The sequence below is a fragment of the Callithrix jacchus genome, chromosome 2, assembly GCF_049354715.1.
Source record: "Callithrix jacchus isolate 240 chromosome 2, calJac240_pri, whole genome shotgun sequence".
Taxonomy (NCBI): Eukaryota; Metazoa; Chordata; class Mammalia; order Primates; family Cebidae; genus Callithrix; species Callithrix jacchus.
Genome location: NC_133503.1, coordinates 103,774,071 through 103,789,228, shown reverse-complemented (window position 1 = coordinate 103,789,228; position 15,158 = coordinate 103,774,071). Strand labels below are relative to the sequence as shown.

General features: G+C 32.0%; 1 pseudogene; it reads right to left on the bottom strand.

Moving 5' to 3' along the window:
* LOC100408713 (protein RUFY3 pseudogene) overlaps window positions 1-14,377 on the bottom strand; it is a 31,167-nt pseudogene extending 16,790 nt beyond the window's left edge.
* Between the last annotated feature and the right edge of the window lie 781 nt (window positions 14,378-15,158).

Genomic DNA, 15,158 nt, shown 5'->3' with positions numbered 1-15,158 from the left:
TAAGAGATTTTGCAGATGATGCCCACATTCTACACTAATAACTAAATAAAAATGTCATTTCTTGCTGTAATTTATTTATGTCAATAAATATTATTTGACAAAGACTACTCATTAGGTGAGGAAAGAAAAAATATATTAATAATAACCAGGCACATTGTGTCCTAACATCAACAGTCCTTCCTTTAAGCCACTTTGGATTACCAGTTATTTTATATCCTTAGGAAGAGGAGAGAACTGGACAAAATGTATGATGTATGATGTATCATTTAGATAGATAATACAACCACAGAAAGAAAATAGAAATATATGCTTTATTCCTGTGTGTTTATTTCAGATATGCTAAATTTTAGATGTATTGAGTCCACTGTTGTTGATCTTCATGATTGCTTTATTATCCAAAACTTAAAACACTTAGTAATCTCGATTAACTAAATCTATCAATAAAGAAAATATTTGTCAGTATATGTGTGTCTGTGTTTATATGTATGTGTCTGTATTAGTGGACACTCTTACAATAGAAAAACACTATTATCAGATTCCAACATCTTGTGTCAGAGTCAGATCTCTTTGCTTCTTTTAATTTCTGTTCCAGGGTTATGGCATTTTTGTCTTGTGATTATTTTGCCTTTTGTATTTATCTCTTCTTCCATGGATAGTAGAAATTCTCATGGGAAGGGATAAAATGTGTCAGGTCAATATCTTTACTCTGTGCTCACACTCTACTGCTAAATCACTGCTGATCCTGCCAAAATAAGAAACTAGTTCATTGATTTACAATATGAATGGCCTCTGTCTATTGGTATAAACACACAAGGTAGAGAATCTTGTAGGACTTCATAATAAAAAGTCTTTGATGTAAGATGAATGACCTACAAAATATGAGGAAATCTACTCCTTTCTTCACCTCAGTGATGTCTGTTTTGTGAGTAGATAGATGATTTCTGCTCAGGGAATATAAAACTACCCAACTTTGGTTCCACCAAAAATTTTTAACAGTATCAGGAGCTCCAGAAGAATTAAATTTTAGTGGATATTCCTAATGAGAGGACGTTTCTTTACAAATGCCCCAAGTTTAATAAAAGGGTGTTTATGTGTGTATAAAGGTACCTAGTTAAACTGTTTTCTTTCCCTATGACTTTTTCTTAAACAAATTGTCTTGTCACAACTTTATAGGAAAGATCATAAAAGTCATTCTGATTTTCATTTCTAAATATTATTAGAGTTATTTCAATAGTGAGCTTTGATCTCTAAAATTTACTCTTCTGCTGCTTTTCAATATTACAACCTAATTTAGCCTAAACTGTCCTTTAACTCACTAAACATTTAAAAAAGAATTTTTGATCTGCATTTATCTGACAAGGTAATGCATCCTTTTGAAGTTTTGTCTTCCATCACATCATGATGGCCTGTCACTCATGAGCCAAGGGGTTTAAGAAGAATGGAGTTAAGGAGAAAGGTCAAATAAAATGCACTGCCAGACTCTGGCATGACACAATCCATCAAATAAAAGAGCAAAACCCCTTTAGCCTGTAAGCATTCAATTACAAATCGTCAAATGTTCATGATAATCTAAACTTCTGAGATAAACTTAAAGCGAATATTGACTTCAAACCGAAAAATGGCAGTAAGTTAGTTGAAATCAAATTGAACCACAAACGTGTCACTTCCAAGCATTTCTCTTTTTAGATGGACACAATGCTAAATTCCAGCTTCAGAATTTGGTTTTATTTCAGTACTTGATTTTACTTAGATTTATAATTGTATGTTTCTGTGTTAGGAAAATGCTTTAGGTGGCTTATAATATAGCATCAAATTAAACTCATTGATTTAGCAGATATGCAGTAAACTAACACATCCAGATGTTAACATGTGTAGTTTTATATTTTGCTATATTAGAGTTGGAGAGTTGGTGAAAAGAGCAGAGAAAACATAAATCCATATATTCTCAGGGGAGAAGCAGTTGTATTCTAGTGAGAAAAAAATGGTGTGAATGACCACAAGGGCAAGTGTGATTTTAATTAGATGAATAGGTTGATTTACTACCAAAGTTGAGGTTACTAAATCACATGTCAAAATTGATTTTAAGTTTTGTGTTATTCATTTTTTACCTCTTAACTACTCCTTTTACACAATTGAATTTGAAGTTAACATTCACACAGACCTCACAAAAAAGATCTATTATTATCAGAGCTCAAAGGTATTTAGTTTCTGTATGTAACTAAAACCCAACTCTGGGGCTTGAGGTAGTATCTTTTATATGAAACATATTATATGTGAAGTCATGTGAAGGCTATAAAATAATACATATAAATAATATAGATACATAGATTTCTTAATTTGTGTTTATATAAATATGGCTAAGTGTGAAATTTAATATAGCACAAGGAAAGCAATTGAAAATATGTATTAAGTCATGTTTAGCATGAATTTTGAATTATTTTATAGTATGAATAATCACTCTTTAAAAACTAGCCTTATTTATGGTGTTAGTTAACTAATATAAATTAAAATATAAATATATTTCAATATAAAAACAAACATTTATATTTTAATATAAAATATATGTATAATATATTTTAATATAAAAATGAATATAATGTACATTATTTTGTATATTATAATATTTAATATTAAAATATAAATATGTTGTATTTATTTTATATTAAAATATATTTATATAGAATATATTATATATAAATATGTATAAATTTATAAATATATTTGAATAGGAGTTCTATCAAGCCCAGTATGAATGCATTGAAATGAAAGTGTAAATTCTATATTTGAGGAAAGCAAAATTGTAAATTCAGACATGAGAAATTTTATTAAGCAGAATATAATGTTAAAATACTAGTGTTTTTAACTTGCAAATTATAAGTTAATTAGGAAATTTGAATGAATTTCTTTGGAATCATTGAGACAATACCTCCCCCAAGGAAAAAATAAAGGAAGTTTTCCATGTGCAATGGATCCTATATTTCCAAAGGATTACTTGTGTTTTGCTGATTGACCTTTTTCCTTGGGAGCTGTTATTGGAATTAATTAATTAAAAAAATTATAAAAGATACTACCCCAGGCTCCACAATTAGGTTTTAGTTGCATACAGTGATTTTAACATTTTTTTTTCAGTTAAACTCATTTTGACTTTAAGAGATGTTACAATTGTATCATACTCAAGAATTGAGATATTTTGATAAACTTACTGTCCCAATTTTTTAAAACAATTTATTTATATACTTTAAGTTCTGGGGTACATGTGCAGATCGTGAAGGTTTGTTATATAGGTATCTACATGCCATGGTGGTGGTTTGCTGCATCCATCACCCAACAACTTTTATGACAACTTTTAAGACATAATCTTTTTTTGAGAGGAAAGCAATTATTTAAGGAATGAATTAGGAGCCTGCTACTAGTGAAGCAGCTAGACTACTACTTTCTAAATAAAAAAATGTCAAAAAATTATTTCAAACTTGTGTATTGTGTGTGTGTGTGTGTGTGTGTGTGTGTGTGGTTTTTTTCCAAAGAGGACTTCCCAGGTGACATTTTATCATTTTGGGGGTATAGTTTAGAACAGATAGTTTTAAGATACCAAATAATGAGACCTCAAGTGAAATTTCCAATAACATTGCGCTATTGAGGAGCTGATAACACAGCATAAAAAAAGGTTATAAGATAAAATTTGAAGAAAATTGGATAGTTTTCTTTTCTCTTTTTGCCTTGCAACCTCACTACCCTCATGCATTATTGAGAAGCTCTTGTAAAATCTAACCAAAGCAGAAATTTTCAAGTATAGTATGGTTATTAACGAATTGACCAGAAAATGTTTAAGAAACATTCAATAGCAAAGAACTACTCATTCTTATGAAGCCATTTCTGCAGCTCATTTGGGTATGCTGGCATCGTTGAGTGATGAGAATCAAACTGCTCAAGTGCATAGCAGCAGCAATGAGCTGCTCTACTTGTAACTGAAAACATGCTGCATTGGAGTCAATAAACCAGGTAACTATTATCTCTCTAAAATGATTGTCATTTAAGAATTTTATATTTCATATGCACAACCAACATATATGAGAGGTGATGAACCAACAAGCACCTCAGTGACATTTATATAAAATCAGGTGGAACATGGGAAGGCAGTGCAGCCCGTGTGTCACATTATAACAAATCTGAAAATACTGGCAAAGGAAGAAGGCCTCAAATCCAAAGAATAAAAATAAAAATAGAAATAAGCATATATGATGATGATTCAAAGTACTCTACTCCAAGATTGGGCTGTTTAGGTTGTACCAAAAGTTTGTAAGAGTTGCATATGTGATTTTTTTAAATAAAACTATATGGCAGATTGTACAAGATTAACTCTATAGAGACAGCAGAGCTTTAAATCATAATCATTTTGCTGTAAGACAATCAGTATTTCCAGTTCACAAAACAATCTGAAAGCTGTTAAAGTAGGAGACTACTCGCTATTGAGCAGAGTATACAATCATCATTTTGATTTATAAATGATCTTCAAATTCAGTAATAGTTTATGTTAACCCCAGACATGAAATCCAAATGTACTAATCTTTATAGAGTCAGTGATCAATGAGTATATCAGCAATTGATTTATATGAGAATATCTATTAGTAGCCATTTTTCAAAAGTTGTTTTTATGGACAAAGACAGAGCTAATAATTTGTATGATGTAGTTTATAAATATTACTTAGCTTTGTGCAAGGAGCAGTCTATTTTGTGGTCTGGCCAGACCTGGGTCTTCTAGTAGTCAGGAAGAAAGACTTAGAGCTAAATTTCCTGTCAATTGTGACAAATAACCACAATTTTTGGGATAAATTTAGTGACCTATGACAAATCCTATGAGATTATGACAAAACATGCATATTCCTTTGGTAATCAAATTTAAGCATAAAACTTCTAAGCATAGCTAAGTAGCTGAAATGTGGCACTTTCAGAACATTCAAGGCAAAATTGAAGAGTATAGAAATTGGCTTGGAAAGTGTTTAGAATGAAATATTCAGCAGACAACATTATGTTTCAGCCAATATAATAAAATACCTTCGCTGGGAAGAAAGCTTAAATGCCTTTTGAGTCCATCTGGATAAGAAAGCATTGCTGAAGTCAGCTCATTTAAGATATGTCCTCTACTATCATGTTGGCATTCTAGATACATTATCCAAACATATGAAAGAAATTGATGGCTTAAGCTTTAGGTGAAACCATAGTCAATGTTAAAAGCAAATAATGGATATGGTCTCGCCAGTGGGTGTGATAATTATTAGCTAACTCATTTGGTATGACTTTGTGCTCTCGTGTGTCATGTCTTCTATTAGTGACTTGTGAGAACTTACCCCTTTAAGTTTTCATAAGAAGACAAAATGACATTATGATCTCATAATGAAGATGTTATGTTTAATTAGGAAATGCCTCAAGCAAGAGGAAGTATGTATGGAAGGATGCTTCTAAAGAGCTACATGAACTTTGCTTGAGACTAGAGGAAAATATTCATGATTACAATATGTCTACTATACAGTGGACATCTGAAAAAAATATCTTGTACCCAGCATACAGTGAACGATTTTACATTCTGAGATGTCTTAGTTTTGATTTAATAGATTTAAGAGTCTATTTAAACATCTGGGGAAGTTGCATTATAATTCTAAACAGACACAAAATATTTGAGACTGTTTATTAGTAAAGATAAAAGTGGTCATTAAATGAAGTTTTATATAATATTTAAAATAATGACATCATATTTTTCAACTGTTCCTCATTTTAGGACATGTTTTCAATAAATATCTAAGCAAATAATGCCAACATCTGAGAGCTGTTGAAAAATTTTGCAATTCAAAATTCAACTAAATTAAAAATAGTCAAAGAAACAAGTTACGTGTTAAAAAATGTGTTGCTGTGAAGCTAAAATCAAATATTTTCATATAGGAAAATGAAAGAAAATTTCTCACTAGTATACTTACCTGCACTATAAAAAATGGTCAAGCATGGAAACTTGAATATCCAAGAAAAGATATAATATCAGTAAAAGCAAATATGTAAGAAATAGAAAGATTATTTTTCTCTTAATTTCCTTAAAACTATTTAAAGCAAAAATATTTAGGATGTATTTAATATAAAATACATGACAATGGTAGGAAAATAGACAGGGAGAATGGAAATTTGAGAAACATGAACCACTTTTACAAAACTGATGTTAACATAATATTATACCCCATAGCTGCAGAATGCACAAATGAAACAGATGGGATTTTTACAATGGTAGACCATAGCTGCACTATAAATCTCAGTGAATTTCAATATAATTAAATACTACAGAATCTTTCTGACTACACTGTATATAAATTAGGTATTAGCAATCAGAAAATATTTTTAAATGCCCAATACTTGGAAATTAGGTAATTTATTTCTTTAGAAATCCTGTAAGTTGAAGAAAAAAACTCAGAAGATAATTTAAAAAATAACATTTCAGCTTGAATTAACAACATAAAACTAACAGTTTGTAGAATACTGCAGAAGCTAGGTTTGAAGCAATTGTGGATCTTAAATGCTTATATTAGAATAGAAGAAACATTTGAAAATTGATAAACAAATAGTCTTCCTTAAGAAGCTGGAAAAAAATAAACTTAAAACAATGAAAAAAGAAAGAAGGAAATAAAGATAAGTACAAAAATCAATGACTTAGAAAACAGACAAATAATACAGAAAATTAGCAAAGCCAATGTTGATTCTTTGATGAGATTAATGAAACTGATTAACTCTTATAAAGGCTAAATAAGAAAACACAAAGAAAATGTAAAAATTACTGATATCAAAAGAGGACACATTATTACAAATTCTACTAACATAAAAATATATTAATGCAATATTAAAATAACTTTATGCCAATTATTACAATCTAGAATAAATGGAAAAATTATTGAAGAAAACAAATTACAGAAGCTTGAAAGAGTAGAAATAGAGAATTTGTGCAGAAACATAGAAATCTAAAACACTGGGTTACAATCCAAAATTTTCTCCAGAAGTAAATTTCAGCAAATTGTTTCATTGAGTGAATTCTATTAACCATGCAATGGAGGAAAAATACTGCTGTTATCCAAATTCTTTCAGAAAGTTGAAGAGAAGAGAACTCTGCAAATCTGTTTTACAAGGCAGTCTAAATTTTTGAACCAGACAAATGTAATAAAAGAGAAAAAAATTACTAATCAATATTCCTCATGAATGCAGACCCAAAAATTCTTAAGAAAATATGATCAAATTGTGTTCAGCAATATATAAAAAATTATAAGCATGTGACCAAGTGGAGCATATTCAAATAATGCAGTTAGAATAACAACTATTCATTAATTAATGTAAATCATTGTATTGGCAGGATAAAGGAAAAAGAGGCAATATGATAAATTCAACAGATGTCTAAATAGCAATTTGTCAAAATCAATGCTCATTCATGATTAAATAAAACCTTTCAAGTATCTCAGAATAGCATAGAATTTTCTCAATCTGTCAAAATTCATTATGAAAAACTTATAGTTGATATACTTAGTGGTGAAATATTGTATACTTTGCCTCTAAAATCACAAAATGGAAGGCATTCTCACTCTTACTATTTTTACTCAACATTTGCAAGAACTCTATTTGATATAATAAAGCAAGAAATATAAATAAATAAATTATTAGAAAGGAAAAAGTATAGCTGCCATTATAGTCAGACAATATTACTGTGTACCTGAAAAATCCTATGAAATATGCAAAGTCAAAAAAAGAACCAAAAGTGTGTGCAGCAAGATTCAGGACACAAGGGAAGGTTGAGAAAAATAAACAACAACAACAACAAAAATCAATTGCATTTTACAAACTAGTAAAAATCTGGAAAAAATGCATTTTAAAATTCTATTAAACGAGCAGTAAATAAACATAGAAATAAATGCAATAACAGCAGAATTTCTACACTGAAAACAACAAATCTTTTTCAGAGAGACTAAAGGAGTTTAATTAGAGGGATAAAACTTCATACCACCAAAGATCCAATAGTGTAGTGTATTAGTAGTCCATGAGCAGGTATCTAGATTTACCTCAATCTTAATAAAAATTCTAGCAGACATTTTTGTTTTGGTAAAAATTTTCAGGTTGACACTAAAGTTTACATGGAAATGTCATATGTGAATAAACTAAGAAATTTTGAAAATGGGGAGAAAGTTGTGATTTGGGTGTAGGTAAATCTTTGTCTCATATAGAACACAAATAGTATTAACCATAAAAAATTTGATAAATTACATTTCAAGAAAATCTATTGCTCCTCAAAAATAGCATTAAATGAATAAGCAGGCTAGCTATGTGGAATAAAGTATCAGTAATGTGTCTGGTAAAGAATTTGTATTCAAAATATATAAATAATTTTCAAAATTTAATATAAAAATTATAAATAAAATACCACAACTGATATTTTAATAGTAAAATAATGGAGAAAAGACTTGAACAGGCACTTGACATAAAAATATGTTCAAGATCATTCATCAGGTTAATGAAAATCATACTTACAAGGTATATTAATGAGGTATACTCATGAGATATACAAATACCTCATCATTCCCAATAGAATATCTAATACTACTAAGTTTGATAACAGTATTAATGAGGATGTGGAGTAGTTGGAATTTTAATCAATTGCTGATGATAATATAAAACACTCAACTACCTTTGGAGAAGTGTTTGACATTTTTAAATATAGTTAAACATGTACCTACTCTATGACCTAGCAATTTTACTCTTTGTTATTTATCCAGGAGAAATGCAAACATATGTATACAAAATAAATGTGTATAGGCATAGCTGTTTTATTTATAATAGCCAATCACTTAAAAGAACCGAAAGGTCTTTCAATAGGGAATGGATTAATTCATTCACGCAATGGAATATTATTCAGCAACAAAAGAATGAACTAGTGATTTGCACAACAGCATAGATGAGTCTCTAAAAAGTTTGTACACACGATAAGGAAAAAAAATAGCAAAAAAGGCTAACCCCGGAAAGGAAGTATTTGATGATTTCATTTACATAAACATCAAAACCACAGAAAACTAATTCGTGTTGTTCAATGTCACAACAGTGGCTGCCTATAGGAGTAGGAGTTGACAGGAAGTTGGTATAAGGGAGCTTTTAGTATAAATGAAAGATCCTCAACTTGATTGAAGTGGTAGTTACACAAGTATATTAATTTGTCAAAATTCATTGTATATGTATGAAGATTTAACATTTAATACTTTTTTCCTCAACAAAAAAAATAAAACCCTGGACATACAACCTTGAGCGTTAAATACTTAAAAAACATAAGCAGACACTAGTTAAATTCAAGGCTTACACACCTTATAGTAATGTTTGCAAACCTTTAAAAGTTATGGAACTTATTTATTTTCTTTGAGTATTTCTGACTGCTGTGCTTTGATTGTGTCCGCTCCAAAATTCATGTTTTGAAATTTGATAACCATTGTGATGGTATTAAAAAGAGCAGCCTTTAAAAGGTGATTAGATCATGAAGGATTCTCCCCTAATGAATGGAATTAAGGCTCTCATAAAGAGGGTTTCATGTAACCTTTTGTTCTTGCCCTCTGCCTTTTACCATATGAAGACATACCATTTCTTCTCCTCCCTCTGGAGGACACAGCTCTCACCAGACAACCCAGCCCATTAGCGTCTTCATCTTGGACTTCTGAGCCTCTATAATTACAAGAAAACATATTTCTGTTTCTCATAAATTATCCAGTCTATAACATTCTGTTATAGGTGCACAAAATATACTAAAGGACACTGACTTTCCAATCTGATGACTGAAAGAAGAAAAAAAGGAATTATAACAGCTTCGTTCATTAGAAATGAAGAAAAGACTTATGGGTAATATTGTTACTCTTTCCTAAATGAATTATAAGAAAGATAACAATAACCACATTTTCCTCAAAATGTGTAAGAAAAAAATTAACCTAAAGAGAGAAGATTTACATGAGACCAAAAATATTTTCTTGTATTTGTGAAACAAGTAAATTTCTAAAATAACTTGGAGATTCTTTTTTTCTGAAAATCTAAGAAAGAAAAGACTATTTCATACATTGAAGATGTCATTCTCCATATAAATTCTGCAATTTCTTGATATCCCTTACAGTCCTGTGAATGTGGCTGCCTAGGGATAAATAAATGTAGAAACAGAAAGCATTAAAGCACTTTGTGACTCCACAAGCTCTTAAGCATAATTCATGCAGTAGAAAAAAAGACAACTGAATTTTATGCCTGTGAAAAGGTAGGTTATGTGTCCCTTAAGCCCAAAGTGACATAGTATAAATGAATTGCTCCATTTTTAGAAATATATCAACTAAAACACTGCTATGGGTTACGGTATGGAAAGGAATATTCTTCCTAAGTGTCAAAATATATAAATAGTCACAGCACAAACATCGCAGCCTACATTTTAACTCACTGCCTACTTATACCATTGAAGTGAGAAACATGAAAATAGTCTTTCGTGTGACCATAATATTCATATAGTAATGCAGAGAAAACTTTTTAAAATAAAAATGGACACAAGCATAAATACTTCTAGGGAAAGCCTATACTTTTAAGTTTTTTTTTTTTTTCGCTTAAAGTTCATGAAACTTGCTTGACATTTTTTAAAGCATATTATCTCATAAAATGAAAAAATAAAATCCATATAAGGCACATTTATTGCCTTGGAAAATGCTATTTTATAGAAAAAGATCGTATATTTGGTGAAAAGAGAAACAAAAATATCCTATTACAAAAGAGTGAATGGCATTTTGTAGAAATAAGTTTTCTGAAAATTGGAGATTAGGTAATACTGGTACAGTAGAATTACTGCAATTTTTCGGAATCATTTCAAATACATCCAGGTATTTACAACACTGCCAAAAGCAACATGGGTGTGTGTGCATGTATCAGGCCCACACACCACAAATGCCCTCCCAAGCTTCAATCTTTACATCATTACTAAAAATTATATATCCTTAAGATAATAAAATAGTCTAATATTGGTAAAATAAGTATCAATATATTTAATATTAACACACATCCATCATTGAGAAGATGAAAGATAAATGTAAAACTGAAGAGAAATTTTGGAGAGACTATAAAGAGATATTATCTATGAAAATATTTTAGCCTGATTTTTTTTAAAGTCTCTGGGTTTTATGTTAAGTAATATGTTGAGGTTACAAAAAGTTAAGTATTAGCATATGCCATACATGTTTTCTCTAATTACCTATTAAAATATTATCAGTTTACATTTAATTTCTTAAAATTCTTTGATTAATGATATTTTAATTAAAGGTCTATAGGGGAAATAATCCATACATTGTCCCATATATTCTAGGTTAACATCTATATGGGGCTATTTTCAAAACTAAATATCATTGGATTTTTAGGTAGCACCTTACCAATAAAATACATACTTAATGTTTTTGTTAGATTCATAAAATCAAAAAGGAGTTTATGCACAGACATATACTGTTAGGACATATACTACTAGGGCATATACCTGATCTATGCATTCTCTCTTAACAGTCAGGTGTTCCACAGCTTCCCCTTGCGTATATTCACTGAATGAACAATGAATGCTAGTTTTCTTAATCTTTTTCATTGAAAATTTTGTTTTAAAAAACACATGCTCTAATATCAGAATAAATATCTGTCAAAGAGATAGCATTATACATTTTAGCTTCAACTTTATGTTTTATTGAGGTTAAAATTACCATCATTTGGGAAAGAGGCATTGAGTTAATATGTAAGTACTTTCACAAATATACATATTTTATTGTGTTTGGATTTTCACCTTTGCTTTTTTTAAGATAGGGTCTTGATGTTTTGCCCAGCTGAACTGAAGTGAGTGGCATAATCATGGCACACTACAGCCTCCCCAGGCCCAACTAACAGTCCTCCACCTCAGCCTTCTGAGGAGCTGAGACTACAGACACATGCCACCACAACCAACTTTTTGTGTGTGTGTGGACATGGGGTTTTGCCATATTGCCCAGGCTGGGTTTGAACTCCTGAGCTCAAGCAATCCAGCCACCTCAGCCTTCCAAAGTATTGTGACTACAGGTATGAGCTACCATGTCCAGCCCTGTTTTCCACTTCTATTGAATTATTTTTTGTTGTTTATAAACTTTTAACTTTATGCAGCCAAATTCACAGCTACTATAAAACAAAAAAACTTTTTTTTGTGTGTTAATATTTGTGTCATATAAGATACACATAATATAAATATTTTGAGGCAGAATGTTGCTCTTGTTGCCCAGGCTGGAGTGCAATGGCACAACCTCGGCTCACTGTGACCCTACCTTCTGGGTTCAAGCGATTCTCCTGCCTCAGCCTCCTGAGTAGATAAGATTACAGGTGCATACTATGATACCTGGCTAATTTTTTGTATTTTTAATACAGACAAGGTTTCACCATGTTGACTAGGCTAGTCTTGAACTCCTGACCTCAAGTGATCAGCCCACTTTGGCCTTCCAAAGTGCTGGGATTATAAGCTTGAGCTACTGTACCCAGCTGATAAACGTAACTTTAAAATTCAAAATTCTTTCCTCCTGTGGATCAATATTGTATAAGTAATCTTAATAAAGTCACATTTATTTCACCCTGCTAAAGATGAACATTTGATATGGAACTATCATGATTGTCCAATAAGTTGGACTGGTATTGATCATTTTATTTTGTTTAAAACATATTTTATTTCAAACTGTCATACAACAATAAAAATGACATTTCCACAAATTACACTGCATAAGAGATGGCCTTAAAGTCCATACACTAGACTTTGTTGGAAGACAATTCTACATGTGTTTATCTGGCTTCTGTATGACTTTTGTAAACAGAAGCAATGACTGCTCCTTGATCTGTACTATCTTTTCAAGGATATTTATACAGTAAACAGCCTTGGAACACGGAGATAGAGTCTCCCTCTGGAGCAAAGGGCAGGCATGCTTACTCCCCATTATGAAAGATTGAGAATCCTGAGCTATGGTTTCTTTCTTGGAATGCAAACCACTGATCATGCAGGCATCAGTGCAAACTCATTCCCATCACCCCACAGGGAAAATGCACTAATGCTCATTGTGCTTGCTGTGATGTGAGTAATAAAGTTCTGTGTCTCTGCCAAGCAGCCTCTGTCAGCATCCCTGCAACTGTTAGCTTGCAGGTGGGGTGTGATCTCAGCCCTTTCACAGTTCTGGATGGTTTGGCAATGAGACTGCGATGTTGTAGGAGATAATCTTTCTAAAGGAGAAAGAACAAGGGCCTCTTGGGCTAGGATAGGGAATACAAGATGACTCCCTAGGATCTGATATTGAACGTTTTTACCTGTGTAGAGGGAACACAGAAGGGAATATGTTCCCTGTCCTACCTGTTAATGAACAGAAAAAAAGTTAGTGTTTAGAGGTTGAACAATGAAATACAGCTTTAAATCAAGCTGTCCAAATGGTATCTTGATTGTTGTTCACTCTTCTCTAAGGAGTAAAAGTGTTGAGGCAGGGGAATTATTATGGCAATGGGACAGAAATCTCCATAGGCCTAGCCGAAAAGCCATGGGCCATGGCAGCTAAACTAAGATGTCCCAAAGTGGAAACAAATGTTGTCTACAATGAGAACTTTACAACTCAATTTATAGTTTTGGAAGGACAGAAAATATGAGAAAAAAATCTCATTGTGCCATGAAAAATGGTGGATTGAAAATGAGAGCAAATGAAAATTGAGAATGAAGTTACTTCATAACTCAGAATCTCTCTCTCCTTCTATACCCTTTGTTTCTTTCTACCTCCCACTCTGACTCCTGTTGAAGATTAAACTGGCAGATTTGGGGTCACAAATTGTACAAATAAATTTTAACTTCTCATTGAACTATGTGTCACTGCAGAGTGTTGAATAGTAGCACTAACAAGATATGTCCAAGTACTAACCCCTGATAACTGTGGACGTGATTGTATTTGGAAATAGGGCTTTGCAGACGCATTTAAGTTAAAGATGAGATGAGATCATTCTGGATTTAGAGTAGGCCCTAAATTTCACAACTCGTGTCCCTGTAAGAGAAAGGAGAGGACAATTTTAAACTTCCCTTTTTCTCCAGAAGGAACCAATCCTGTTGACATTTTAACATTAGACTTCTGGCTTCTAGATCTGTGAGAGAACAAATTTCTGCTGGTTTAAGCCATCACGTTTGTAGTAATTTGTTATGAAAGCCCCTGAAAACTAACCAGTTGCTATTCCTTGCCCACAATAAGGATCTGTCCTCTGATGAGACTGACAGAAATCCAACTGCTGATTGAGCTTGCACTAACACAATTGCAGTAGTCGTTGCTGCTCGGATCATCATCATTACAGAGGTAGCAATATGTCCCTCATCTTAGGCTGGAACTCTGTCCACAGATTTCCAGGTTACAATTCCACAATTCCAATCCAATCATCTGATGCTATCCGCATCACTATAAACTTTAAAATTAATCTGCATACACGTTTTTTTACTTTCCATATCATTTTCTGACAATAGTGCACAATTTATTGAAAAAGCCATTCAATCCTGAGCTGACAGTCCTTTGACAGGCCTTCCATGATTGCTAAAATACACTGGCATCTGGTATTGTTGAATATTGGAATGGTCTCAGTGTCACTCAAAAATATTTCTAACTCTACATCCATTATCATATTGGTCTAAACACCACAGTAATATGGTTTTGTCAGTGGATGTCCCTGTACCCAGGAAGGGTTCATCTCTACTCCTCCCTGGTAATGATCAGACAGCAATTAAAGTGGTAGTGGGTTAAGTACATTGCTTGCTGGGTATCCCACAATGACCTATGTATGGCACATAATAAGCCTCTTAGTTTTATGGAAGTTTTTTTGTCTTGCTTGCTTCTGATCCTTCTGGATGAAAGGCCCGTGTGCAAGGAGATATGGCTGGAGGAAAACAAATGTTGTACTTACAGCTTCAGACATGAGAAACTACAATTTTATGGCAGCAAAGGGAAATCAACCACCCCCCACCCTTACAGGGAATAAATTTGGCCCTTGAAGGTATGGGACAGAACAACATAAATTGCCTTTTGGTTTTCAGAGTCAATACTAGAGCTCTCCTCCCCAAATAAAATACACTGGTG